Raw genomic sequence first — 26,742 nt, 5'->3', positions numbered from 1 at the left:
AACCCACAAGCAGGATCTGAGCACAAGAACCCTCCCCTTGCCTGTGCTTTCCAGCAACTGGTGTTCAGAAACATTGCTGCGTCCAACTGTGGAGGCAGAGCAGAGCCATCAGGGCTAGTGGCCATCAATAGCCCTCTCCTTCTTGAATTTGTCTAATCCTCTTTTAAAGCCATCCAAGTAGGTGGCCATCAGTGCCTCATATGGGAGCGAGTTTAGGTCCTTCGAGAAGCTCAGAGCAGTAAAGGCTGGTCTATTGGGGCAAAAGTGTACCCTACCCACAAGCATCAGTCTGTCCTCAGTGAGTTCACACCTACATGCTTTCTTACCTGCAACCAGTCCAGTAGTGATACTACCTATCAGCTTCCTCTTCCTTACTTTCAGTGTTGGTTTTGCAACCTTAGTGGGGAAGAAGGGGCTGAGGAGGGTGGGGACAAGCTGTCAAGTGTCGTGGTGATGGTTGTGGGGATTTCTGCACCAAACCACACATTTGTCAGGTTGCTGTGCACCACAGTCTGAATCCATTGCACAAACAGTGCCTCCTAATACATTGGCATCCGTTTCTTGTATATCTACAAGTTGTGATGCCTATGGGCTTTTCTTGCTATCAGCAGACTTGCTTGCCTTGACCAATGTGCCAGCCTACTTTCCGCGGGACTTGGAATCTGTAGATTTGCCTTTTGGCAAACTGAAACTTGGAAGCAACCTCAACACATGTGTCAAAGTTGTTCGGTTCGCTAGATGTGTTCCTCACTTCCCACAGCCAAAGGAGTCCTGAAGCGACCTGCAAAAATAAAATTAAAAACGGGAATCAGATCATAACTAAATGCTTGTTAAAATGATGTGAGTGGTGCATTTTGTGTTGATGGAAGATTTTTAAGCCAGCACAACTTTCTCATTCTGATCTGAGCACATTGCAGAACGTCAGCTGAATCTGTCCTCCCTTGTAGCTTCATACAATCTGCACACACAAATTCTTCAGCTCTGGACTGCATCTGGCCACCATCTGGTGTGTGAGATGCTCCAAACGGAGACAAGAGATGGAGCATTTCACAGCAGATCTTCCAAGCAGCCTTTTTAGAAATCCCTGCAAGTATCCAGTGTTGGTCTGAAAGCCCAGCAGCCCACCCCTCCCTCCACTGCAGCGTGCCACCTTGTCCCCATCAATGTGTTTCCCTGAATATTCAGCGTGTCTGCTTCCTTCCACAGCCTAGTGCTGAGACAAGGACAGAATAGAGAGATGTCTGAGGAACTGGAATCCTCAGAATCCCAGTGGAAACTGGCTTAGGGTGCAATCTCCCATACAGATGCATGGATTGAGACAGACTTGTCCTCCAAATCTTGCAAATTTCTCCAAACTTTTGCTCAAAAGAGGCACATAAAGTTTTGTAAAATGCAAATGTTAAGACAAAATAAGTTTTGACTTGCATACGAGATAAAATACATAACATACATGTTAGAATTCCTGCTCCATGGTTGCAGTCATGGGATTTTTGTCTATCACATGGTGTATGTTTTGACTCCACAGAGTGGGAAGTGACGGAGGCAGGACGTTTGTGTTACTGTGTTCCGTGAAGTGGGACTATTGTCCTTTGTTCTTTTTCTCTTTGCTGTCTGATGCTAGAGAGAGAAGGAGCCATGTTGCAGTGCTCCATGTGTATTTATATGTAAATAAAGTAGATTAGCCAAAATGGTGAGTTACTGAGGTCTGTTACGTAAGCTGTGAAAACTCTGCGGATCCCTAAGTGTGCCAATGTCTGTTGGCATTGGTCGCTGTGATGTTCGGGCAGAAGAAAGCTTTTGAAGCTCCCGAACAAATGACCAGGAGGGAGGAAACATGCCAGTCGGGCATGTGTCTCTGCCAGGGTCCTACTCAAGAGTAGGACAAGCTTCTGACACTTAAATGTAAGCAGAGGAAAGGCAAGTGTGGATGAGCCCTTGGATGACTTTCAAAGTGGCTTAGACAAGCTCATTGAGGAGAGGGCTAGCCTTGATGCCAAGCTCTGCTTCTGAATACCAATTGCTGGAAACCAGGGAAAAGAAAGTGCTTTTGTGCCCAGGTTCTGCTTGTTGGTTGACTATTGGGCATGCTTAGTGGGACTGACAGGGGCTAGAGTCCCACAGGTAAAAGGTAAAGGAAAAGGACTCCTGGACAGTTAAGTCCAGTCAAAGGCAACTATGGGGTTGCTGCGCTCATCTCGCTTTCAGGCCAAGGGAGCTAGTGTTTGTCCACAGACAGCTTTCCGGGTCATGTGGCCAGCATGTCTGAACCACTTCTGGTGCAATGGGACACCATGACGGACACCAGAGCACACGGAAATGCCGTTTACCTTCCCGCCACAGCGGTACCTATTTATCTACTTGCACTGCCATGCTTTCAAACTGCTAGGTTGGCAAGAGCTGGGACAGAGCAACGGGAGCTCACCCTGTCGTGCAGATTGGAACTTCTAACCTTTCAATCGGCAAGCCCAAGAGGCTCAGTGGTTTAGACCATAGTGCCACCCGTGTCCCACAACATCCAGAGGGCCACCACATTGGCTGCATGTGGCATAACCAACTCCCACAGAGGCTCAAAAGCTTTTCTGACAGCTCTCCTCCTCTGGATGACCCTCTCGCCTGAGAGGTTCCTTCTCTTGGTCTAGCCTTTGCCTCATGGCTGCTTCCTGTAGTCCTTTGGCATCTTAATATGTACACTTTATTGTGATCAGAAACCCTGATAATGCAAGGAGGCTTCTAACTGTCCTCAGATAAACATGCTGAGAAGCTCCCTTCAGACTTCTCATTGCAGGAAGGTTGGGGCAGAGGGGGGCACCCAGTCTACACTGAGGGGGGGGCAAGGGGGCAGTTTAAGCCTGAAGAGGACTATATAGGTTTCTGTAATTCACCTTCATATCATTTTCAGCAGTAGAAATACGGGTTTTCTGGTAATAGCAGCATTACACACAGAAACACATCTGGTTGTCCCCTTGCCAGCTGCAAGAAAGGAATTGGTGGGTCTGGGGAAAAACTGTTGTAAGCACAATTAGCCTTCTAATTAACAAAAATTCATAATGAGCACTCGCAAGTCAAATGGGTGTTTTGTACATGAGATAGATGGGACACATCCGCCATTCAAAAATGAATATTTATTTCGTATGAAATTTTAATTTTTCAGCATAATGAAAGGCTAATTCATTATGAATTAGAGATGAAAACATTTCAGGACTTTGGTGACAGTAAATGAGGCCAAGACAAGCGCCTTGCCAATTAGCCATGGAAGACAGATTGGCTGAGCCTACTCATCCATTTCCGAAACAGAATCTAAGGCAAACACGTTTGCAACATGCATTCACTAACACTAACCGGGTTTGAAGCCAAGAATGTATTACTAATCACTTCCCCATAGAAATGCTATTTGCTATGCAATCTCTAGTGTGTTCACCCTGGAAAACATGTAGTGGTTATTCCATTTTACAGACATGGAAGTAAAACTGGGAGAAAATGATTTGTCCAAGACCACACAATGAGCGCAGGAGACCTAACAGAACCTGCTGGTCTTGTGTCCCAAGCAGAAGTAATGTAATGCAAAACAACTGTTGTTAAGACATTTCATTCGGAATCTGCTAGACAGAGCCAAACAGGGGTTGATGACAGGTGGGTGTTCTGCCCCCCTAACATAAATCTTGACTAGGCAGTCAAGATTTATGGGGAATTGATTTCTTTTGACCACAAGTGCTCAGAAAAATCTGTCAAAATCTTTCCACAATTTCCACTTTTAGTTAAGTATTTTTGTTTATTTACTTGATTTAGGAGGGGCAGCTGCCCCCCCCCCGGCTCTGCTCATGGTCGCACCCCCATTGAATAGGCACTTGTTGCCTTTCCAGCACTGGCTTTTTAATCCATGTTCACACAATACTATCCAAAATGCATATTTACTGTAGTGTGTACTTGGTTATAAAATGCTGCTGTTTGACGTCGTTTCTCAGACCAGCTTCACACTGACTCAAGTCCTTAAGCCGTTCCTGATTCATCTCTAGCCAATATGTGAAAACCTTTGCAGAGGGTAAATATGCCCCCATCCCATCAGTGCCACCTAGTGCAGCCATCCCCAAACTCAGCCCTCCAGATGTTTTGGGACTACAATTCCCATCATCCCTGACCACTGGTCCTGTTAGCTAGGGGTGATGGGAGTTGAAGTCCCAAAACATCTGGAGGGCTGAGTTTGGGGGTGCCTGACCTAGAGTGTTCATAGATAGAAAAGTAATGAAGCCATGCTGATGTGAACAGCTGGAAGTAGGGGAAGAGCTATGAACCCCAAACACAGGGGTAGCACTTCACTGAACTCTAAGGCAATACAGTGGTACCTCAGGTTAAGTACTTAATTCGTTCTGGAGGTCTGTTCTTAACCTGAAACTGTTCTTAACCTGAAGCACCACTTTAGCTAATGGGGCCTCCTGCTGCTGCCGCGCCACCAGAGCACGATTTCTGTTCTCATCCTGAAACAAAGTTCTTAACCCGAGGTAATATTTCTGGGTTAGCGGAGTCTGTAACCTGAAGCATATGTAACTCGAGGTACCACTGTAATGTAAACACACCCACAGTTGGACTCCAACTCCCATCATCCCTGATCATCAGCCATGCTAGTTTGCCTGGGGCTGATGGGAGTCAGAGCCCAACAATATCTCAAGGGCACCATGATGACAAAACTAGCCCCTTGTAGCTGTGCTTTCCATGTCAGTTCCATGTGATTCCTGGCTTGTTGTTCTCTGTTGTTCTCTGCTTGGTGGTGCAAGGAATCCAAAGGCCTTGTCCAAAATCTGCAACATGGAGATCTTCTGAGTTGCTCCCCCAGGAGCTGGCCCGCCCTTCAGTTCCTTCATCATCTTATTTGCATTCCACCTTTCCATATAAAGAATCATTCTCAAAATGACTTGCAACAAAGAAAGCAGGAATGCATTTCAAAATCAAACTTCCCTCCAGCCCCGGTTTTAATAAACGCATGTCTTCTATTTTATTTTCCTTTTTTTCGTAGGTCACTTTAAGTTGCCCACGGCAAAAGAAAAGGATTAATAAATTTAACAATAATTTAGCAATAACAATAATTGTAAGAACACTTGCATAACAATATAGTGCAACATAACAGCATACCGAAAAAGCCCCAATATTTCAGTACGGTACTATAAATATAGCAAGATTACATTAACATTACACCTACCAGCAATAGCAGAAATAACAAGGGAGCTTGACAGCGCATCCTTTCCAAAGGGCAATTCATGTAAAATGCAGGCATCAGAAAGAGCGCGGAGTGAATATGTATTTTAAGACACCAAGCAAAAAGGTATTTGAACCACCTGAAACAAGAAACAACCAAGGCTGTTAGTCCAATCACACAATGTGCACATTTCCAGTGATGGGGGCTTTGATGCTGGGAAAGCATCAGCAGAGAATATAACCTGTTTTCTGCAGGAGAATAAATGGAAACAATGTAGTGGAAACACCAGTAGGTTGTAATACCTAAATAAAGAAGAAGGAAACATTTCTTAATCAACTGCAGCCATGTGGACTGGAAATGGAAATGAAAAAGATAAAATCCCACCTGCCTTAATGTTAAGCTCTCAGTAATTCAGGTACGGAAAAAGGATCTTCCATGTTCTTCTATTGCTCCCACATCCCAAAAACCCACAGGCTCATTCTGCAGCTTTTCTTTGTGGTCCTTGCATAAACCCTCTTTTCAGAACAAGCCATTTACAAACATGCACAGAATTCTAATCCAGCGCAGATTTAAAATTTTACAAATTTTCAAAAATGTTCAGGTTCAGATGTTCAGATTCAGTTGTCAGGAGTCCAGACTGCTCACCACTTGACCATTGCTCTCCATCCTTTTTTCAAGCCTTTTGTGGTTTCTTAGACTTTGATGCCACACACTTCTTCATGGTATACATGCAAAATGTTCTATTAAGCCATAAGGCTAGAAACTGGGCTGGGCTTTTCTTTGTTCTTTTAAGTTTTAAAATTCTGTTTTATTGTTAACATGAGATGTGGTACAGAATGTAGTACTAACTGCTACACTTAACTCACTGAGAAATTGAGTTTTCTTTTCTAAGTTATTATCTCTAGAGGTTAGGACTTGCTTTTCTCAACGACTAGCAAAACTAGCTGAAAGTATGGTTAAATAGTCAAATTGCAAAATAAACTGCAAGATGATAAATTCATCAGCAATCTGTATAATTTGCAAAGGTCACAGAGGCACCATTTCTTAATGTAGAATGTGGAATGCCAAAGTGAAGGTTGTTTATTATTTCTCTTGTGCACGGCCTGTAGATCAGTGCAGCTCCTCCACCCATCTTGCTCTTGGAATCCGCCAAACTGCCATGGATTTGCCGGTTTGTTTCTCCTCATATATTCTTTTTTCAACAATCGCTGCGGCTGCCTTGGCAACCAGAGACCGAAACTGACAAAACACCGATCAGTCTATTTCCATCGTCCCAGCTGCAATAAATCTAAACTGTGACATAAATTAAATTAAACTTTCAAAATACTTTTAGTTTTATTGGTGGGAAAGGGGTTTTAAAGTCTCCCCCGCCCCCCCAGTTCTAGTAGCAAACACACACACTCACTTTAAAAGATCAAAATAAATGTGCTATTTGACAATGGCACATCAGCTGCTGGCTGATTTATGAGAAAGTCACAAACAGCCCCTTCTATTTCCCCACATTTAATTTGAATTTAGTACATGTTACCTCCAGTTTAATAACTCGCTGCTCTCTTGCTAGCCACAGGCTGCCAGTATTAGCATTGTGGACAATGGAGCCCCAAAGGCCCTGCAGGGGAAACTTGCTGGCTTCTGGGGAGATATAAATAATCTGAAAATCTTATCAGTTAGTCTTCACATGTAGAGCATCTCAGTGTGATGGCCTGGGACTCGGAACCAGAGGAGACTCAGTCTGCACCGGATCCTTTGCCTCAGGCATCATCTGAACCAAGTCTGGGGCCTGATCCTAAAGAGTCCCAATCTGCACAGGTTCCCCTGCAAGAAACACCAGCTGGGCCGAGTCTGGAGCCTGGGCCTGCCCTGGCTCCAGATGCAGAGATTACCTCATTGCCGTCAGCTGGGCCATCAATTACAGCTGCTCCACTACTGGTTTGGTCAGGGGAGGCTGAGGCGACCCCTGGGTCTAGTAACCCACTGACGTCTCCCAAGCTGCAAAGACTAAGGTCTGAGAGAAGGAGAGACCTGAGTACTCAGAGGAGGAGTGCTCACCTTCGGGCGAAACAGGGAGGTGAGTCAGCGGGGGATCAGGACCAGCCGCTACCCCGACAAAGATAAAAGGCTGTTGGACCCCGCCCCAGGTTGTGGGAGCAACATTGCTGTATGTTAGATCCTGTACCTGTCTTTGCCTGGTTTCCTGCCTTGTGTCCTGCCTTGGCCCTGTCGGACTGACTCCTAGCGGAACCTGGACTGCGTTTCACAGGTTACCCCAGGGCCCAGCACACTCAGAGCTGCTCCCTCCCATTCTTCAGTGCCATCATAATCATCCATATGAGTTCCAGGATGTTTGTTTGATCAACCCCTCATAATGAGTGAGATACAACAGGACCACCAAGTGTGGCCATGCCAGGCACCAGAGCTGGGCTGTGGATGGGCTGCTCCCCAGCCTCAGCTGAAGGTTGGCCAAGGCAAGAAGAGGCAGCCACCACTCTTCCAGCATTGACACCAGGCCTGGTCAATGCAAAGACTTCATATAGTCTCCCCTGGGTTGATTATGACCATGCCTCCTCCTTCCAAAACCAAAGAGAGCTTTGACCCAAACCAATGGATTCAAGTGACAAGAAACAGCATTCTGAGTAAACATTGGGAATAACTTCCTGATGATATGAGCTGTTTGGCAGTGGAATGGACTACCTCAGAAGGAGGTGGGTACTTGCAGGGGATTTGGTGAGGTAACCTTGGGATCCCCTTCCAACTGTACAGTTCTATGTTTCTATTATTCACTGGAGGTTTTTAAACCAAGGATGGATGACCATCAGCTTTGGAGCGAGACAGAAACCAAACTGTGGTGTCACAGGCAAGAGAGGTTATGAGCTGAAGTGTCAAACCAAGGGGAAGGGAAGGGGGTATCTGCATCCCAAAGGGCAGCGGAAGGGTGAGCTTAAAGTTCAGGCAGAATTCTGTGAGATGCAACCCATGGTCAAAGAGGAAGTTTCTAGGCCTGCTGAGTGACCTACAGAGCAAGCGAGGTTTGACTGATGGAAGAGAAGGGGAGGAGAAGCTGTGATTTCTGTGTTGCAGGGCATTGCATCAGATGACCCTTAAGGTCCCTTCCAACTTTACAGTTCTATGATTCTATGATTTAGTGGAGGCTTTTAAGCAGGGATTCTTTAGCTGCGATTCTTGCAGTCCAGGTGGTTCTGTAGAGTAGAGCACAGCCATCATGGCTAATGGCCTTCTCCTCCATGAATTTGTCTGATCCTCTTCGAAAGCCATCCAGGTCGGTGGCCATCTCTGCCTCCGGTGGGCGCAAGTTCCATATTTTATGCACTGCACGAGGAAGGACTTTCTTTCCTCTGTCCTGAATCTTCCAACATTCATCTTCCCTGGTCCCCCATGAGTTCTAGTGCTATGAGAGAGGAAGAAAAACTTTTCTCTGTGCACTTCTTCCACAGCCCCCGGTTTGGCCCGAAAGTCTTGCTCTCACCCATCCTAGATATTCCTGGGGGCCCTGCAGATGGAGACAGCTGAGCCTTCATTGAAAGGTGGCCAAAGTTTATGCTGCTGAGAGTTGTCTCTGCTGAGCAGACTGGCAGGAAATCAATCCCAAGATATAGAAGCATCCTCTCTTTCATCCTTTTTATGATTGTTTTAAGGTGAATTATTAAAGGTCATGGAGGGTCAAGTGCACAATGTAATAAAGTTGGAAATAGCTGCCTCTATCAACAGCTGAGAAAGTAATACCCTGTTTATTCTCCGCTACCATAGCGAGATTCTGGTCATCTCGTTTTGAGAAATGGACCTTGTGGCATGTAGAAGGAGATTAGGGATTGTTGCAGCTTGATCAGTGGCAATGATCTAACAGTATGACTTGACCCTCTAAAAATACCTAAGAATCATAGAATCGTAGAGTTGGAAAGGACTTCACCTAGTCCAACCCCCTGCAATGTAGGAAAAACAGCTAAAGAATCCCTGACAGATGGACATCCGACCTTTGTTTATAAATCTCCAATGAAGGAGAGTCCACTGCCTTTCAAGGGAGTCTGTTTCAAATGGTGGGATTCTACACCCTCAAGACTTTCTGGGAAATTCCCGGGATGCAGAACCTTCCTTCTATGAATATTTGGAGCTGGCTTGTCCTGAGGCTTGGACATATAGTGCCCCCTCTCTGGATGCAAAATGAGGTGCAAAAAGAAGAATGCAGTGGTACTGATTGAGGTAATGGAGATCCCTCTTCAGAATTCTCCCTTTTTTACAAACCCCCACAAGCAGAAAATGAGCACAGGAGGAGCCAGACAAGGAGAAACAGGAGTGATGACTCTTGGGAGATGCCACCTAAGGCAGCCGCTTCATCCAACCTCATGGGTGGGCTGGCTCTGCCTGCCAGTGCACTGCAGAGAGCAGGATTCAACCTTCCACTTAGCAACTGTTTGTTACAGGGACTAACAGTATAATCCTATGCTAAACATGTCTACCCAGAAGTAAGCCCCATTGCATTTCTCCCAGGAATGTGGATGCAGACTGCAGTCTAAATTATGTCACATATAAAGATGTTGTCGTTCCACATGTCAAGACAATCTTGAATGGTTTCACCCTGTATAAGTCGTTATTCTTGCTCCTGTTTGTTTCTTAACTGTTTTGATTACTCCTGTCTTATAAAACCGTCTTTTTTATGGCAGCCTTGCCATTTTTTTCTGATAAAATAAAAATAGAAATGCTTGTGAGGATTAGACATATTACATTGCTGTAACCATGTCTTGCAGAGCAGAAGAGTGAGCTCTCTCCAAGAGAAAGTTTGGGAAACTTTGCGAATATTGCAAGATCTTTGGGGCTGGAGAAAAGGCTGTGAATGTGGAGTTATGAAAGTTTCAAAGGCCCACCAGTGCCCCTTTCGATAACTTCCTGTTAATTCATTTATTGGAGTCGCCCAAAGATAAATCAATATGGAGAGACCAGTAAGTTCTGTTCATCATCATTGCCTTTTTTCAGGCAACGGAAACGCCGCACTTCTGTTCTGCTCAACTCAATTATCCCTCGGCTCCATTTTTAGAGAAAAGAGTCGTGATTACTTTTTTTCTCCCCTCCCCTGCTGGCTTCTGCCTGGCTAAGTTAATAACATTACAACTTGGCTTGGATGCACCAGAGGATTTTGCAATTACTCAGTGGGGAATTCAGATAGTTATGGGAAATGCCACCCCCACCCCTTCCCCATTCCCTGCATGCACCTGGAGCGCAGGATAATCTCGGGATTCAGGAACACCCTGGACTCTTTGCTCTGTTTTCTCACAACACAATAAGACTCAGTAAAACAGCACAATAATCTTAGGGATCCCCGCCTCCAGTGTTTGCAAGCTCGGAGAATCAGCTTGGCAGGGCAAGCACAGCTCCTGGATTATTAAAAGCTGGGTTTTGAGCAGCAGGGACTGAAACGGTGTTAAATAATGATGTACTACATTAGGTTAATCTAATTTGTTCCCCCGCTAATAGGGCATGTACATGGTAATAAGCAATATCACGCATGGAGCCATGAGGCTGTCAGTGATATAGGGCTGCTGAAACTTGCTTGCCCAGCCCCAGAAATTTGTGTGGAACAACAAGGAAAGCAGCCTAGAACCAACAAACAAAATGCTCATCGTGTCAATGGCGGGCAGCATTTGGGTGTGTGCAGAAGTGTCTCAAAAGCCCAGAGGTCTGTCCTTGGCATAATACTCCCACTCCCTGAACTGACACAGGGGCAATTTTGAGAGGCAGCTCAAGAGGCAATTGAGAGGCTGCCCGCCAGGAGGAGGACCGGCAGCTCCTCTCCCCATATCGATAGGAGGAAAAATGGGCTGAACTTGGGAACAGGAAGCTTTCACTAAATGTCAGTAGGGCCCCTTTGCAAATGGAAAAGGGTCTTGGCCGTAAGGAGGGCAATGGCTCGATAATATACCTGTAGTGGTATGTTAAGTGCTGTATGGAACCTCGGTTTTAATGGAGATGCACTCCATTGTCTCTCGAGACAGACAGGTGCCAACAATCTGGACCTCTTGCATAGGTGGGAGAAATCAAAATAGCACTGCCAAGCTCACTGCAGAAAAGCAGTGCCTAGGCTGCATCAAAGAGCATTAGTGTGGAAACAACCAGAGAGGTGGTGGTGGAAAAGTTTTTGCTTGGAGACAAAAGCAAAATTTGGAGCAGTGCTCATTTTTAAAGAGTAGCCGAATTTTGGTTTGTATATTGTTGCAGGAAGTGTGAATAATAATAATAATATCATTTTTATGTATGCCCCGTCCATCTGGCTGGGTTTCCCCAGCCACTCTGGGTGGGTGGCTTACAGCATATCTAAAAACATAATAAAAACACAAAGCATTAAAAATCTCCCGATAGAGGGCTACCTTCAGATGTCTTCTAAAAATTGGGTAATTCTTTATCTCCTTGACATCTGAATGGAGAGCATTCCATAGAGAGGGTGCCACTACTGAGATGGCCTTCTGCCTGGTCCTCATAACTTTGCTTCTCGCAGTGAGGGAACTGGCAGAAAACCCTCAGAGGAGGACCTCAGTGTCTGGGCTGAGCGATGGGGGTGGAGACACTCCTTCAGGTATACTGGGCCAAGGCTGTTTAGGGCTTTAAAGGTCAGCACCAACACTTTGAATTGTGCTCGGAAACTTAGTGGGAGCCAGTGAAGATCCTTTTAGGACTTAGGTGAGTTTGGAAATGTAAACCAAATCAAATTCCCCCCCCCCTTTACACATGGGGGCTATTTGAGGCAGATAAATCTAAAGCCCCTTTGGGCATATACAGTAGAACGCATTTGGATGAATCTGTGGGTTGTAGCTCTTGAAAGGATAGGGATACAGCCTCCCATTTCCCTGAGATGCTTCTGTCTGGCTTCCCTGATTCACTGTATCTGACAGACTCTCTGGTATTTAGCTTGCCACACAAGTTCTTTGCCTTCAGAGTGCTCACCAAATGAGAAGTATGCAAGGAGGGTGTGATTATAGTGCAGCTCATTAGCCAAGCTTAGTTTACCACATTACAAATTTGGGACTGGAGAAAGGTCAACGCTGATCCAGTGGAGCAGGAAGGTCTTGTGCACAGAGTCCATTTGGGAGATCTCTTAACACCACCTCCAATCAAAGGGAGCAGAAGGATGGCTATGTAGAGCTTGCCATTCAGAGAGGAAAACATGGTTTCAGATAATGAGTGCCAAAATGTGTGCAGATTTTGCTCACAGTTTCAAGGCTGCAGGACTAACTGAAGTTATGGGTTCTCCTGCGTGCCCTTTTTTCTTTTTCCGTAGTGCAGTTGCAGATTCTGCCTTTTATGGAGGGAACGGGATTGAGGACCCCCTACTGCTCTGCTCTGTGCAGGACTGGGGAACTCTTCTTCCACTGCAATGAATCTTTTTCAGTCCCTGCAGACTATGTTCCCTTCTGGGCCACATGCCAAGAGCCACGTGCCGGTGGTGGATGAGGCAAGAAGTGAAGAGTGAGTGGACATGTGAGTCTTACCTTTCTACATAGAATCACAGAATTGTAGAGTTGGAAGGGACCACGAGGGTCATCTAGCCCAACCCCCTGCAGTGCTGGGATCTTCTGCCCAATGTGGAGCTCGAATTCATGACCCTGAGATTAAGAATCTCCTGTTTCACCAAGCTCTCTCAGCAACATTCCCACTGTGCAAAAAGGTGTCCTACATATACAGAGAGAAACCTCTATCCAAATGAGAAGCATAATCACAGTTGCAGCCAGTCATGAAGGAATGATTGCCGGGTGTGGAGCACACCCACAGACAAGCCACAGCTGTCTGAACATCATGCCCTCTATCTAACCTTTGCTCTCTTAGTAGTGCCCTGTCTGTGACCTTTGTCTCCTTCGTTATACATTGTTCAAGGGGGAAATGACACGGTGGAAACAGGTGTCAAAATAACTTTGTACCACCCCATGATCACATGACTGGAAGATGTGTAAAGGGCACAGTCCAAAACGTATCTGACTGGTTTTGCATATTGTGCTAATAAAAAGAGCCTTCGCAGAGCTAGCTCACAGCTTGCTTATGCACAGCTCACCTGATGACCAACACCTGTCTCATGTCCTTCACTTCACACTCAAAAGCATTTGAAGAGGCTACGGAGCACGTACCCTCCAACATTTCTTCAGTGAAAATAGGGACGTCCCATTCCATAATGATAATTTTGCTATTATTATTGTTGTTATTATTTTACTGGGTTGCCCCAGCCACTCTGGGCGGCTTCCAACATATATAAAAGCATAATTAAACATTATACATTTAAACAAACTTCCCAGTGCAAAATTGCATTCAGACGGCTCGGGGGTCAGATAACTCCATACCCTCCAATGTTTCTCCAACAAAAAAGGGACATCCTACTATGTGTTTCTAGGAGGTGATATTTCGACCTCTGAAACCAGACTGCCCTGTGCTCCACTGTCCAAAGAGGGAGGCATCCCTCTGTCTCCATCCCTGTCATTAGCACATCCTCTCATTAGGCCTGAATTCTTCCCTAGATGGTTCCGAAATTCCGTGGCCTCAGACGCTGCTTCCATTAAGCATCATTTGATGGAAAGTTCAGTTTTGCCTGTCATAGAAAAGGGAGGGAGGTTTTGGGGAAAGTGCATCGTGCGGCTTGTCACTCTGCGTCTGACAAGGCAAAATTACCCAGAGCCGAGCATCTCTTCTTATTTATTTTAAATACTGGGGGAGAGTTTATTTCGTTGGTGCCTGGGGCCCGCAAGGTGTCATTTGCCGCCAGGCAGCTGACATGTGATTTCATGAATGTCAGGCCTTCTGGTGGGGTGGAAGAGTTTCCTTCTGGAAGCACAAAAGAAATAAGTAATTGGAAATGGGGAGTGAATTCATCTGAGGGGGGAAACTAATCAAGCCGGCCGACACCTGAATCCTTGGTGGATGCCCATCACCATTCCTGCAATGTGCCAGGGGCACGGGTGATGAAGCCTCGTGCAACTGGGGAGGGTCACGTGGATACCTTGTGCACATACATGCCTCGGGCATGTCCTGGGGGTGTGAGGTGTCACTGCCTACACACACAGTTCTGTGTGGCCTTTGCCTCCAACTGCCCCTTCTCAGATCACTTTTCCAGCTTCTAGCTAAGCAAACATTCCTCCATCCTGCCTTTCAACCTGAGTTTCCCATTATACATTTCTCATTATATGTTCTGAGGATGTGGCTATTCCATTATCCTCAGAATCTAAAGCCGATTGCCTTGTAGTGTCTCCTTCTCCACCTCTTGGTTCAAGACCCCAACACAGCTACAGGAATGTTCTATGGGGGGGTGGGTTCGGGGGGGGACAGAGGGTTGGAATAAATCACTGTTTGTTAACTTGGCACCCTCTAAAATCCCCATCAGCACCAGCCAGCAGAGGTGCCATCTTCTCAGGATGATTGAGGGGCCCCAATGTGAAGTCTTGACATCATGCATGCAATGTCACAAGGAGCCAGGAGGTGGAGCCCATCTCCTTCTCAGCAGTGGGGGTGGGCTCCTCAAAAAAACACCATAGGGGGCTCAAAGTGCCTCAGCCCCTAGGAGCTAGTGTGTATGCCAGCCAGTATGGCCAGGGCTGAAGGGTGTTGTCATAACCCAAAACATCTGAAGGCCACCAGATTGGCAAAGGCTGGAATAGGAACATTGGAAGCTGCCCAACACTAAGTCAGACCCATAGGCCCATTTAGCTCAGTGTTGTCCAGACTGACAAGGGCTCTCCAGGCTTTCAGTCAGGGTTCTCTCTCAGCCCTACCTAGAGATTTCATGGGGGGTGGAACCTGTGGTCTTCTGCATCCAAAGAAGATGCTTCTACCTACCATTGAGCTATGGTCCTTCACATTTTGTGAATCGAAGTTTGGCCTCATTGAGGGATGGTATTTTAATATGAGTAAGGAAATGAGAGTACCCCTAAACATTTTTTTGTGGGGGAGCACTGGTCCTTCCCCTAACAAGATGGCGCCTGGGTTCCTTCCACCTCCATGAACTATCATCTCCCTCAGTCACGTCACAGCGGAGAAGTTTGAGTTAGCAGCTGGGGAACTTTCTTCCCTGCTTTTGCTGATGTCTGTCATGGGCTTGCTCCTCCTGAAGGGATTTTTTTTTCCTCCTCTTTTTCTTTTCTTCTCTCCCCCCCCCCCCCATTTGTAAATTTTTCCAAACAGCTTCCAAACTGTGATGCGACTAGTAATGAAGAGGATGAGGAGAAATCAATAGAGCAGCCGAGTGAGGGGAAACTAATGAGATTCTGTATCTGAGCCTCAAATGCATCCACTTGACAGAGGAAAGAGCCGGCAGAGGGATCCACTTGTTGCTCAGGGCCTTCTTGGCTAACGGGCAATATTGACTCACAATAAGCAAGAAGTATGGAAATAACAGCAATGATTTAGTGCCTGCCTGCAGAGCCAGCATGAAGAGGAAGTGGAGCCAGGGAAGGGTATTTGGGGGGTGCCACCATAAACAGTGAAGTTCCCCAAGAATGTGTTTTGTGCCAGCATGCTTCTGAAGTATCCAATGATAATGCCCTGTTGGACTGCTCGAAAGAAACCCAGGGATGTTGGCGTGACCTGCAGTGATTTCTTTCTGGTAACTATTGCTCATATCAACTTCATTTTGGAGAACTCCTCAATATATGCCAGTGTTTGCACACACTTAAATTACATTCCAGAGAAGATAGACAACAAAAGTGGTTTCTGGGAGTGAAATGACTTGTGCTGCATGACTGGAAGGACTAATATCCACCATCATCTCATGGTCTGAGGACCTTGCTGCCCTTTCTGCATTTGAACACAACCAATAACAACTGCTACAGTTTGTTATTCTCATTCTTCTTCCATTTTGCTATATTTGCAGATAAAGATGGGAGACACCTGGTGGACCATGCCTGCCAGCTTGCAACCCAAAGATAGTGTATTTCCCTAAAGATTAGATGTTGCAAAAGATGTGGCCATCATGGTTTCTGCTATCCTGCCCATCAATCCCTTGGCCTGTCCCTGTTTGTCTCCTGCAGTAGTGCTGAGAGAAAGACCAGCTCTCTGGGTTGCAGCCAGCAACTCCATCATGGATGTGTCTTCTTCTGTCCTCTTGGACAGAAATGTTCGTGTGAATGGCTTCCACCCTCCTCTGATGAGTCTTCAGAGCCCCAGGGATTTTCTTGCCTTCAGAAGACAACTGTGGAGCTCTTCAGTCAGGTGAGATGCTTCCCCATTGACCCCTCCATCATCAGATGTGTAAGCAGTTTTTTCCTTCCATCAGTTAAGCCTTCCCCCCTCCTCAACTCTTGAGTGGAGTGGCTAGCCCCAACATTGCTGCCTTGGCCTTCCTCCCAAACTGTGTGTGTCCTAACAGGTCAGTGTGCTGTAGCTTGACCACAGCCTAGCCGTTTACTCTTCTCTGCTGTTCCTTCTCTGTCCTTGCTCCCTCCCTGCTTGGAACCCTCTCTAAATATGCCACCTTGCCGAGCCATTATCCTCCAGCTGGTCGAGCATCTCTCCTCCTTCAGCAGGGCCAGCCTCTTCTGGCCTGTTGGGCTCACCTGTGCAGCTGATCCTTGGGCTAACAGTGTGAGCACCAGCTGCTCCTGACAGTCTGGTAAAGTGATATCTTCAAAGGCAGATGCACCCCACACCTCTCCCAATACTGGGGGAGGGGATCAAATAGCTGCAACTTCCTTCTCTACAAGGGAAAGATGAACAGCAGCAATTAAGTGATGCACTATCCTAAACTATTTCAGACCACTGCCCCCATGCTTCCATCAACTCATCCTCAGTCCCCACCCCCTACTCTATGAAAAGCATTATTCAGAATAGCAGTTGGTATGACCCACTAAGGTAGATAGAATTCAAAACAGTAGCAATTAGTTGCACATTTATTAAAAATCCAATTAAAACTGTTTTGTTTAATTAATTCAACCAGGCTGATGAACTTGATCCAGTGATGTCAACTTTTCAAAGTCAGGTACTCATTTACACCTCCAATGGTCCCCTGCCGCCCACTTGCTTCTTGGTGCCCCCACTAGGTAATTCCACCCTGGGGGTGGTACTACCAACCGGGAGCCAATGCAATATAGTCTAGTAATTTCAGTAGTTGTATTTTTGACTTTTATTGCAAGGGGAGGAATGTGCCCTATAGTGAGGTTATGGAAAGAGTATAATTTCTTTCTTTCCATATGTTTATACCCCACCCTCATAATAGCAGCCGGCGGTGGAGGAGTGAGGGGGGGATAACAATATAAATTACAAGAAAAACAACCTCACTTAAAATATCAATAAAAACATACAAGGAAGCATAATAAAACAAGCAGCAGAGTCAGCAATATATATATATATATATATATATATATATATATATATATATACACATATATATATACACATATATATATACATATATATATATATATATATATATATATATATATATAGGAGTTTTTTATACCCCAAAGGTTTGGCGGAATAAAAAGAAAAAAACTTTTTACATTATGTCTGAACATAGGGAACAATCAATCAGAGATCAGGAGGGAGTAGAACAGCCCCGGAGTTGATATGAGAGGAAAGTGATACTGCTTAAGAAGATTACTGTTTTTCGTTGCTTAGGAAGCCATTGGGAGGAATGGAGGCAGGTCTGTCCCTCAGGAAATTAGACAGCTCCAGAATGCAAGGAAAGAAGCCCCTTCATAGAGGGGAGGGTCGCTGTGCACTTCTGGGTCCTGCCTCACTGCTGGGGAGTAGAACACAGCATTCCCACCCAATTGCTATCACAATGATGGTACCTGAAACACGTAGATGTCACCAAAATCTCTGTTTTGACCCCAGTGGTCCCTCTCTGTAGCCTTCAGAGTCATCACGAAATATTTATAACCAGGAGAGTGTTTTAATTTGCGAATATACATTGAAGAGCCTTCCTTAAGGTGGCACCCACCTGTCAAAGGTGGTGCTTGGGGTGGGGGGATTTATTAATCCATATTACGGATCGGATCCAGTTCCCCACGGTTCCTGTATACGCCGTTTCGTGCTGGCAGATTTACACTCGAGACAGATGCATGCATTTGAATTTATGGGGTAGGGCTTGCTTGAGGCAACGACCTCTAACCTCCCCGAGAACAAATCAGACTGACTCCTCAATAAATTGGCAATGTCATCTAACCTCCCCACAAACGTCATGCAGACAATTCAGGGTGGATGCTAAAGAGAGAGGTGGTCTGGAAGTGACCCAAACAAAAGTTGTGCAAGCGCACAGCTCCCTGTGAGGCCATTTGTGAAATGCCACCTTCCTGGCACTTTGGGAAACATGGAAGCAAGTTCAATGTCTGGCTGATACACAAATCAACAGCCACACCATTTTTATCGGACATCAAATGTCTTCTTTTCTTTTACTTTGAGGCCCTTGAGTGTCGGTGTGATATAGTGGTTATAGCATGTCAGAGTAGGACCTGAGAGAGACCAGGATTCAAATCCCCACTGAGCCATGAAGCTCACTGAGTGTGGCCTTAGATGCCAGTCACAGTCTCTCAGCCCAGCCTACCTCACAGGGTTGTTATGGGGATTAAATGCAGAAAGGGAGAATCATGTATGCCACCTTGCGCTATTTGGAAGAAACAGTGGGCAATAAATAAATGGAATGAATGAATGCGAGCATCCCCCTACCCATGGTGGCTTTATGCAACCCTACTTGCTGGAAGGAGGGCAGGAGATGGCAGCTGTCCTCATGGCCTCCTTGTGGGCTTCCCAGAGGTATCTGACGGCTGCCCATTGGCAGCAGGATCCTGGGCCAGATGGACCATCTCAGTCTGATCCAGAAGTGTTTTTGTGACATTTATCAGCATAGAAAGCTACTACTAGTCTCCTGCTCTGACTGGCCGTGACTTTGCACAGTTTCAGGTGGGAGCCTTTCCCAGCCCTGCCTGCATGAAGCTGCTGCCAGGGGGTCCGATCCTGGTATGTTCTGCATGTCAGCCATCAATCCTGCCTCTGAGTTCTGGTCAAGACAGAAGGGTGTTTGTTTGTTTGTTTGTTTGTTTGTTTGTTTGTTTGTTTGTTTGTTTGTTTGTTTGTTTTAATAAACCAAAATCTAATGCCTTGAGCAAGGCCAAAAGCAGGCAAGAAGCTCTAGGCACCCGGAAGAAGCTCTAATTTCATTGCCTTGTTTCTCACCCAGCGGCGAAGGTCTCTTCCTTTCCACTTTGTCAGATTGTCTTTTTGAACCCAGGAGAAAACAGCTCAAATGCTCCTCTCTAGTGCAGATAGATTTAACTTCACCTTGATTAGAAATTCAACTCTTTCCTCCATGCTGGCTTATACTTTTTCAGAGACAAGGGCCCCTCCCCATCCCTCCTCCCCCCTCTCCACCCCTTTCTCTTTTTCTTTCCCCTCCTTGATTAAAAAAGAAGAATCAATATTTAAAGGGAGGGGGATTAAATCAGAAGGCAGGCAGGCATTTTCTGCTCTGGCTCCTTTCCTGGAAGGATGCCATTTTCTCTGCTCTTTAGAGAATACAAAACCCATAATAATAAGCGGACGGGATAAGTCTCAGACCTTAACTCCCCTCTATGGTTAATAAAAGTCTAGTGTTTCTTTATCTCAGCCTGACCCTCACCAATTCCATTTGCTCTCCCTTCTTAATGCATTTTCCGGGTCTTCTGACAAAAGCATTTTGCAAGATGGATATACATTTGGTGCCTGGCTATAAGAAGGAAGGCGGGCAATGAATATGATGGACGGGCCATACCAGTGGACAGAAGGTGTGACGTCGAACAGAATTCTTTCTCAGAAGAAAGAACTGTACTGTGGGTTCCTTATAGGCAGCTCGCCCACGACGAGAGTAAGCAGCTCGCGTGAATAAACCGTCAACTAGCCTATAGATTGCCTGTTATCTTCTTCCTTCCTCACAGTCCCCAGCTTGAGGACTAGAAACTTGCCTTTTTAAAAAAATAACGCAAGTGTTCTTTGGGGCTGTGCCCACAACTCTGCACATAGATTGAGAGCCCAACTAGAGGGGGCATTAAATGTGTGTGAATGCATTTAACGTGTTTCAGGTGGAATTGCAGAGTTGGAAGAGTCATCTAGTCCAACCCTCAGCAATGTGGGAAACACAGCTTGTAGGCTTGTCTCTGGGCCTGGCTGGCATCCAGAGGCTTGAGGTCTGGCACTTCTCAGTGCTGAGAGAGTGCTGAGAGAGTGCTAAGGAAAGCACCCTTCATTCCAGCAGCCATCTTTCCTGGCCTGGGGACTTAAATATCTGGATCAAGCACAACTGCCAGGAAATGTACCTGCCTATACCTTAGAACTCCCCACCCACCATATCCATTCGAATACTTTGCATCTGGCTCTATGGAAAGGCCCATTGTTCAATCTCAAGAACACTGCTGTGTTTGTCTGGGATCAAAATGGAGCAGCTGCCCTCTGACAGCCTCTTGCCTAGGAGAGATCCCTCAAAACCTGATGCTCTGGACTTGGGCCTGATTGTCTTGCACCAAGACTCTCCCCAAGTGGGATGATGAACATGAGGAGAGCCTGCTGGATCAGGCCCATGGCCCATCTACTCCAGCGTCCTCCTCTCACAGTGGCCAACCAGATGCCCCAGTGGGAAACATGCAAGCAGGATTTGAACACAAGTCCTCCTGTGGCTTCTAGCAACTGGTACTCAGAAGCACTGCTCTCTCCAACTGTGGAGGCAGAGCATAGCCAACATGGCAGGAGCCATCAATAGTCCTCTCCTCCATTAATTTGTCCTGTCCTCTTTTAAAGCCATCGCTGCCTCCTGCTGGAGGGAATTCCATAGTTTAACTATGTGCTGCTCAAATGACTTGTTTTTCCTCTGTCCTGATCTTCCAACATTCAGCTTCACTGAACATCCACAAGTTCTACTGTTATGAGAGAGGGAGAAAAACACGGTTATGAGAGATGCATCAGCTGTGCTTCAACTTCCCCGATTCTAGGCTTGTCTGTTCCCCTTTGGCTCCATAACAGTGCATCGGCGCAAGAGGAGTTAAACCGCTTTCAAAGACAATAAGGCTCTTACCCAGAGAGCGCGTCCCAATTAGGTTGAGCAGCTATGAAATCCATTGACAAAACTAAATCCTGTAATCTCTTTTTAAGAACCCTTGTAATGACTGGATTAGAGCAATGCTCCTTTGCTACTCAGAGCATAATAGCTAATGCTGGGGGTGGGGGTGGGGGGGACATGACCCCAATCCAACAACCTTAATCAGGGTGCACCTCCCACCTTCTTATCCCATTGACAGATTGATAAAATTGCCACTTGCAGACTGTGTCCAAAACTGCTAATTTTGGAAAGGTCTTGTTAAAGTGCACTTAACGAGCTGATCATTTCCCAAGCGGCGCATGTCCAATGCACACACACATACACACACACACACACACACACACACACACACACTTGCATCATTATTGTTGTCATTATTAAACCTATTCCCCGCCCTTCACTGACAGGTCCAAAGGTGCATTTGTAACCATTTTTAATTCAGTGTTAAAAACAGCTATAGCAAATCACAGGAATAGTGTGAGTCCTATAAGTACACATACCCCAGATGTCAAAGGACAGGGGAAAGATGGTTTCTGTATATTAAGAAACAACATCCCAGTGATGGTAAGCAAACCAGTCGTGGTTGTTTGGGGGGGGGTGGACAACCGGGAGGGGGGACCTCCTTTATTTCAAGGGTGTTACTTCCAAGTGCAAGAAAAATCTCAGGTCAAAGAGATTATACAACCAAAAAAACAAAAGAAGAAGAGGAGGAGGAGGAGTTTGGACTTGATATCCCACCTTTCACTCCCCTTAAGGAGTCTCAAAGCGGCTAACAATCTCCTTTCTCTTCCTCCCCCACAACAAACACTCTGTGAGGTGAGTGAGGCTGAGAGACTTCGAAGAAGTGTGACTAGCCCAAGGTCACCCAGCAGCTGCATGTGGAAGAACGGGAAAGCGAACCCGGTTCACCAGATTACGAGTCCACCACTCTTAACCATTACACCACGCTGGCACAACATATTGGCTGCCACACTATCATGCAGGTCCTTGGAGCTCCTTAGAGAAAAAGGTGGGATTGAAATGCCTTAAATAAATAAACAATAAACACACTTTTCATAGAATTGTAGAGTTGGAATGGATCCCAAGGGTCATCTAATCCAACCCCCAGCAATGCAGGAATCTTTTCCTCCTCTTCTGAGATGTACACAAGTAAGGAGAATGGGCAGCAAGCCTTCATAGAAGTATTTTGTTGTGGGCTGGGGAAATCTCTGTCTGGAAAGGAGAGGAAGGGTCTACGTTAAAGTCCTGGGCATCCTGGCAAGAGGCCCTGAATGGAGGATACACCCTCTCCTTTTTGGGTGGGAGGGAGTGGGGTTGTCTATTGCCGACCATTAATTGAGCTCCCTTTCGGGAAACCCAGGCTCCCTCCCTCCTGCCCACCCAGAGCACCACTCCACAGGAGCCACCACTTAGCCACAGTATGAAAATCCGCTGGGCCTTTTGTGCAGGCTGGCGTTTCGATTATTTTTAATGATGTGCAGCCGTGGCTGGGGAGGAGGAATCAATGGCAAGTTCAAAAGGCTTCTGGTGGGGAGGGCTGCCGTTTGCTTTCCAGAGGCGGGAGCTTCCCAGGGGGTGCTGGGCAGCCTCTGAGCTTTGTTTAAAGGGGAGACGGATTCCGCCTTGATGTTCTCCTGGGCGGCTCTTCCCATCCTCCAGCTAACAGCAGGCATTGATTTCGGATTGCGTGGCGGGGCTGGAGGTGAGGCGGCCGTCGTATATTTCATGGTGGGCCCCGGCTTGAAAGGCTGTGTTATTCATGCGGTGCCTTTGAGTTACAACCATTTTTGTGTGTCAAATGTACCAATTCCGGCAGATTTAATGGAGTTGGCCTCTGCAGCCCCTCTCTCAGTGGCAGTTGATATTTTCTACATATATCAATTGTATCTACAAGCACATGGCAGATCCATTATCCTTGCAGTTGTGGCTTTTTCTCCCTCTCTCTCTTTCTTTTAGCAGAGGAATGGGAGACATTGAGGATCCTGGTGGGAATGCCACATGGGGAAAGGGGGGAGATATCTCTTGTTCTACACCCTTTCATTTATCCCGTGTGAATTTCCCCTTCCTGTTACCGAGGAGCTCACAGTAAAAGAAACTCTCCAGGTTTAAAAAGGTAAAGGGACCCCTGACCATTAGGTCCAGTCGTGACCAACTCTGGGGTTGCAGCGCTCATCTTGCTCTATAGGCCAAGGGAGCCAGCGTTTGTCTGCAGACAGCTTCCAGGTCAATGACTAAGCCGCTTCTGGCGAACCAGAGCAGCACACGGAAATGGCGTTTACCTTCCCACCTAGGCGGTACCTATTTATCTACTTGCACTTTGACGTGCTTTCGAACTGCTAGGTTGGCAGGAGCAGGGACCAAACAACGGGAGCTCACCCCGTTGCGGGGATTCGAACCACTGACCTTCTGATTGGCAAGACCTAGGCTCTGTGGTTTAACCCACAGCGCCACCCGCATCCGCATCTCCAGGTTTAGCCTCTCCCAAAAAATCAGGGCTGCAGGTGAGGCAGAGACAGAGCAGCTTGCAAATGAAAAGCAGAGCAAGCTTGTTTTCTGCAGGGCAGAAACTCGAATCAACGGATTCAAATGACAAGAAAGGAGATTTTGACTAAACATTAGGAAGAATTTTCTGATGGTCAGAGCTGTTCAACAGTGGAGCGAACTCCCTTGGAAGATGGTGGACTTTCCTTCATTGGAAGTTTTTCAGCAGAGGCTGGATGGCCATCTGTCAGGGATTCTTTAGCTGTGATTCCTGCATTGCACTAGACTAGATGGCGCTTTGGGTCCCTTCCAACTCTGCGTTTCTATGACTCTCACCAAATTTCCTGGCAGATTCTACTAAAGCTGCAAGCCATCATGATAGTGCTCCACCTCAAGTGTCGGAGGTGGTATGCACCTGAATTCCAGTTGCAAGTGAAAAGAGTTCAGCTGTGCTCAGGTTCTGCTTTCAGGCTTCCCATGGGCAACTGGTTGACCACCAGGATAACATGGTCCTTTGGACTGATCCAGCAGCCAGCATCTTCTGGAGCTCTTAGTTAACAAATTTGGGGCATCTGGATGATCCACCAGGAGTCATTCAAGCAGAAGGTGGGACTTCTTGGAGAATTGTGCCTAGAGGCTGGGAGTCGGGAAAATGTTTCTAGAAGACTGTCTTCTATGGAAAGGTGAACAGCTTCTCAGGTTAATCCTGAAGGAGCTTCATCATCATCAACCAAGCCCCATTGGGTAGCCTCTTTTAAGGGGAATAAATATCCCCCAAAGCCAAACATTGAGATCTTTAAAGTCATCGAAAGAGCCTCTCCTTTCATAACCAACTGGCAGTTTTCCCCACCTTTAATTTTTCTTTCAGCTAATTACCTCTAATTATCTCTCATCATAACAGACAGCATGTAACTAAATAATTAATTGGCGGAATATAATGCACGGGGAAAGTGTGCTTCACTTGCACAGGCCCCCCCCCCCCCAGTTGTTCTCCTCTGATTAAAATTATTACTCTTCTCTTGAACTTCATTTAATCTGTTCCTCCTCCTTATTTCTTTTTAGGGGGTGGGGAATGCAAGAGAAAACTTCAGTACAGTTTCTTCCCAGCAGAGTGGGGAATATGCAGCAGGAAATAATTGGTATCTTTTCCTTGTTCCTTCATCTCTAGAAAGAGGGGTGCTGTGGAGGCGGTGGGCATGCCTGTTCTTCCCATTCCCTCTGGCCTGCAAGACCTTCACCCTGAAAGGGTGATTCTGGGCAAATGCAGCTCAGCCTCCCAGCCTCACTCACCTTAGCCTGCCAGAGCGCAAGTCCCAGAAGGGTAGAATCATAGAAATTTAGAGTTGGCAGGGAGCTCAGGGGTCATCTAGTCCTACCCTGGGGGATGCAGGAATCACAGCTCAAGAATTCCAGACAGATGGCCATCTAACCTCTCCTTAAAAACCTCCAATGAAGGAAAGTCCACCACTTCCCAAGGGAGCCTCTGTCGGTCAGCTCTTACCATCGGAAAGTTCTTCATGAGGTTTAGTCAGAATCTCCTTTCTTGCCTTTTGAATCCGTTGCTTCATGTCCTCCCCTCTGCAGCAGCAGAAAACAAGCTTCTTCCATTTTCCATGAATCAGTGCCAACAAAAGGAACAGATGCAAAGTCAATGAAAGATGACCACCAGGGCGGTTCACCCAGGCAGATGTTCCCAGAGATCTCCAGCACAGCAGGGGAGTCCTTCCAAATGGCTCCATCCTCCCTTATTCCCAGGGGTGGGCAGTCTAAAATTGTAACTTACAGCATGCTCAGTAATGCAGCACTGTCTTTTTTTATATCTCATATGAGAATTAACAGCACCTACCTGCTGCCTGGAGGTGAATATGTGCCTGCATTTTTTATCCATCACCGGCTGGCACCTTCCCAACCGAGAGGTACGGCTCCATTCTGAACTTGGCTGCCATATGGAATCCTACAAGGAAGCTGATTAGAATATATATGAGGGATGCAAATCAAACTCTGTTTCTGCTTTGTGCGGGGGGGGGTGGGGGACACAACACTTTGCCTAGAGTTTTGCACCTCTTCTCCCCTCCGATTCTTCTCTTCCTTTTATGAAAAGAAGCTTTAAGTCAGGAGCAGGTGGAGAGGAAAGGTGCTGTCTATCCTCCCCAAATCACCCCGAGGCACATTTATTTATTTATTTATTCATTCATTCATGCATGCATGCATGCATGCATGCATTGCATTGCATTGCATTGCTATTCCACCATTCTTTCCAAGGAGCTCAAGGTGCTGTACATGGCATAGGTAAAGGTAAAGGGACCCCTGACCATTAGGTCCAGTCGTGGCCGACTCTGGGGTTGCGGCGCTCATCTCGCTTTATCTGCCGAGGGAGCCATCGTACAGCTTCCGAGTCATGTGGCCAGCATGACTAAGCCGCTTCTGGCAAACCAGAGCAGCGCACACAAACGCCGTTTACCTTCCCGCCACAGCAGTACCTATTTATCTACTTGCACTTTGACGTGCTTTCAAACTACTAGGTTGGCAGGAGCAGGGACCGAGCAACGGGAGCTCACCCTGTTGCGGGGATTTGAACCGCCGACCTTCTGATCGGCAAGTCCTAGGCTCTGTGGTTTAACCCACAGCGCCACCATGCACATTTATTCAAAATCCAATTAAAACTATGCAGTTTGATTAATTCAACAAAACTGATGAACTTCATCCATGGATACCAGCTTTTGGAAGCCTGACAGTCATTTACACATCCATAATGCCTCCTGCCATCCTCTTGCCTCTGAGCACACCCTCATGTAATCTCACCCGCCTAACGGGGGCCATGCAACCCACTTTGGGAACCACTGTGGTATCCCATGATTGGCCAACCCCACGGCTGACAGTGCAGTCATGCACAGGTGTACTCATAAGGGTGCCTGCCCACTAAGGGCTTATTCACACTTACCTCTTACCCCACTCTATCCAGGCACTGTTCCACACTTAAAAGCTCCATACCTGAGTGTGTGTTTTTGCCCCAGAGCTTTCCCTACGAAAA

General features: G+C 46.5%; 1 long non-coding RNA gene across 1 annotated transcript; it reads right to left on the bottom strand.

Annotated features, from left to right (window-relative positions):
• On the bottom strand, positions 1-25,201 carry LOC308482965. The gene is made up of 4 exons (XR_013989524.1): positions 25,088-25,201; positions 5,192-5,327; positions 2,883-2,970; positions 1-781 (listed from the first exon to the last, which is right to left on the bottom strand). It is a non-coding gene; the product is annotated as an uncharacterized lncRNA (long non-coding RNA).
• Positions 25,202-26,742: the final 1,541 nt, after the last annotated feature.

This window comes from Podarcis pityusensis (assembly GCF_964106645.2).
Source record: "Podarcis pityusensis genome assembly, chromosome: 8".
NCBI lineage: Eukaryota > Metazoa > Chordata > Lepidosauria > Squamata > Lacertidae > Podarcis > Podarcis pityusensis.
This window is presented reverse-complemented; position numbering and strand designations above follow the sequence as displayed.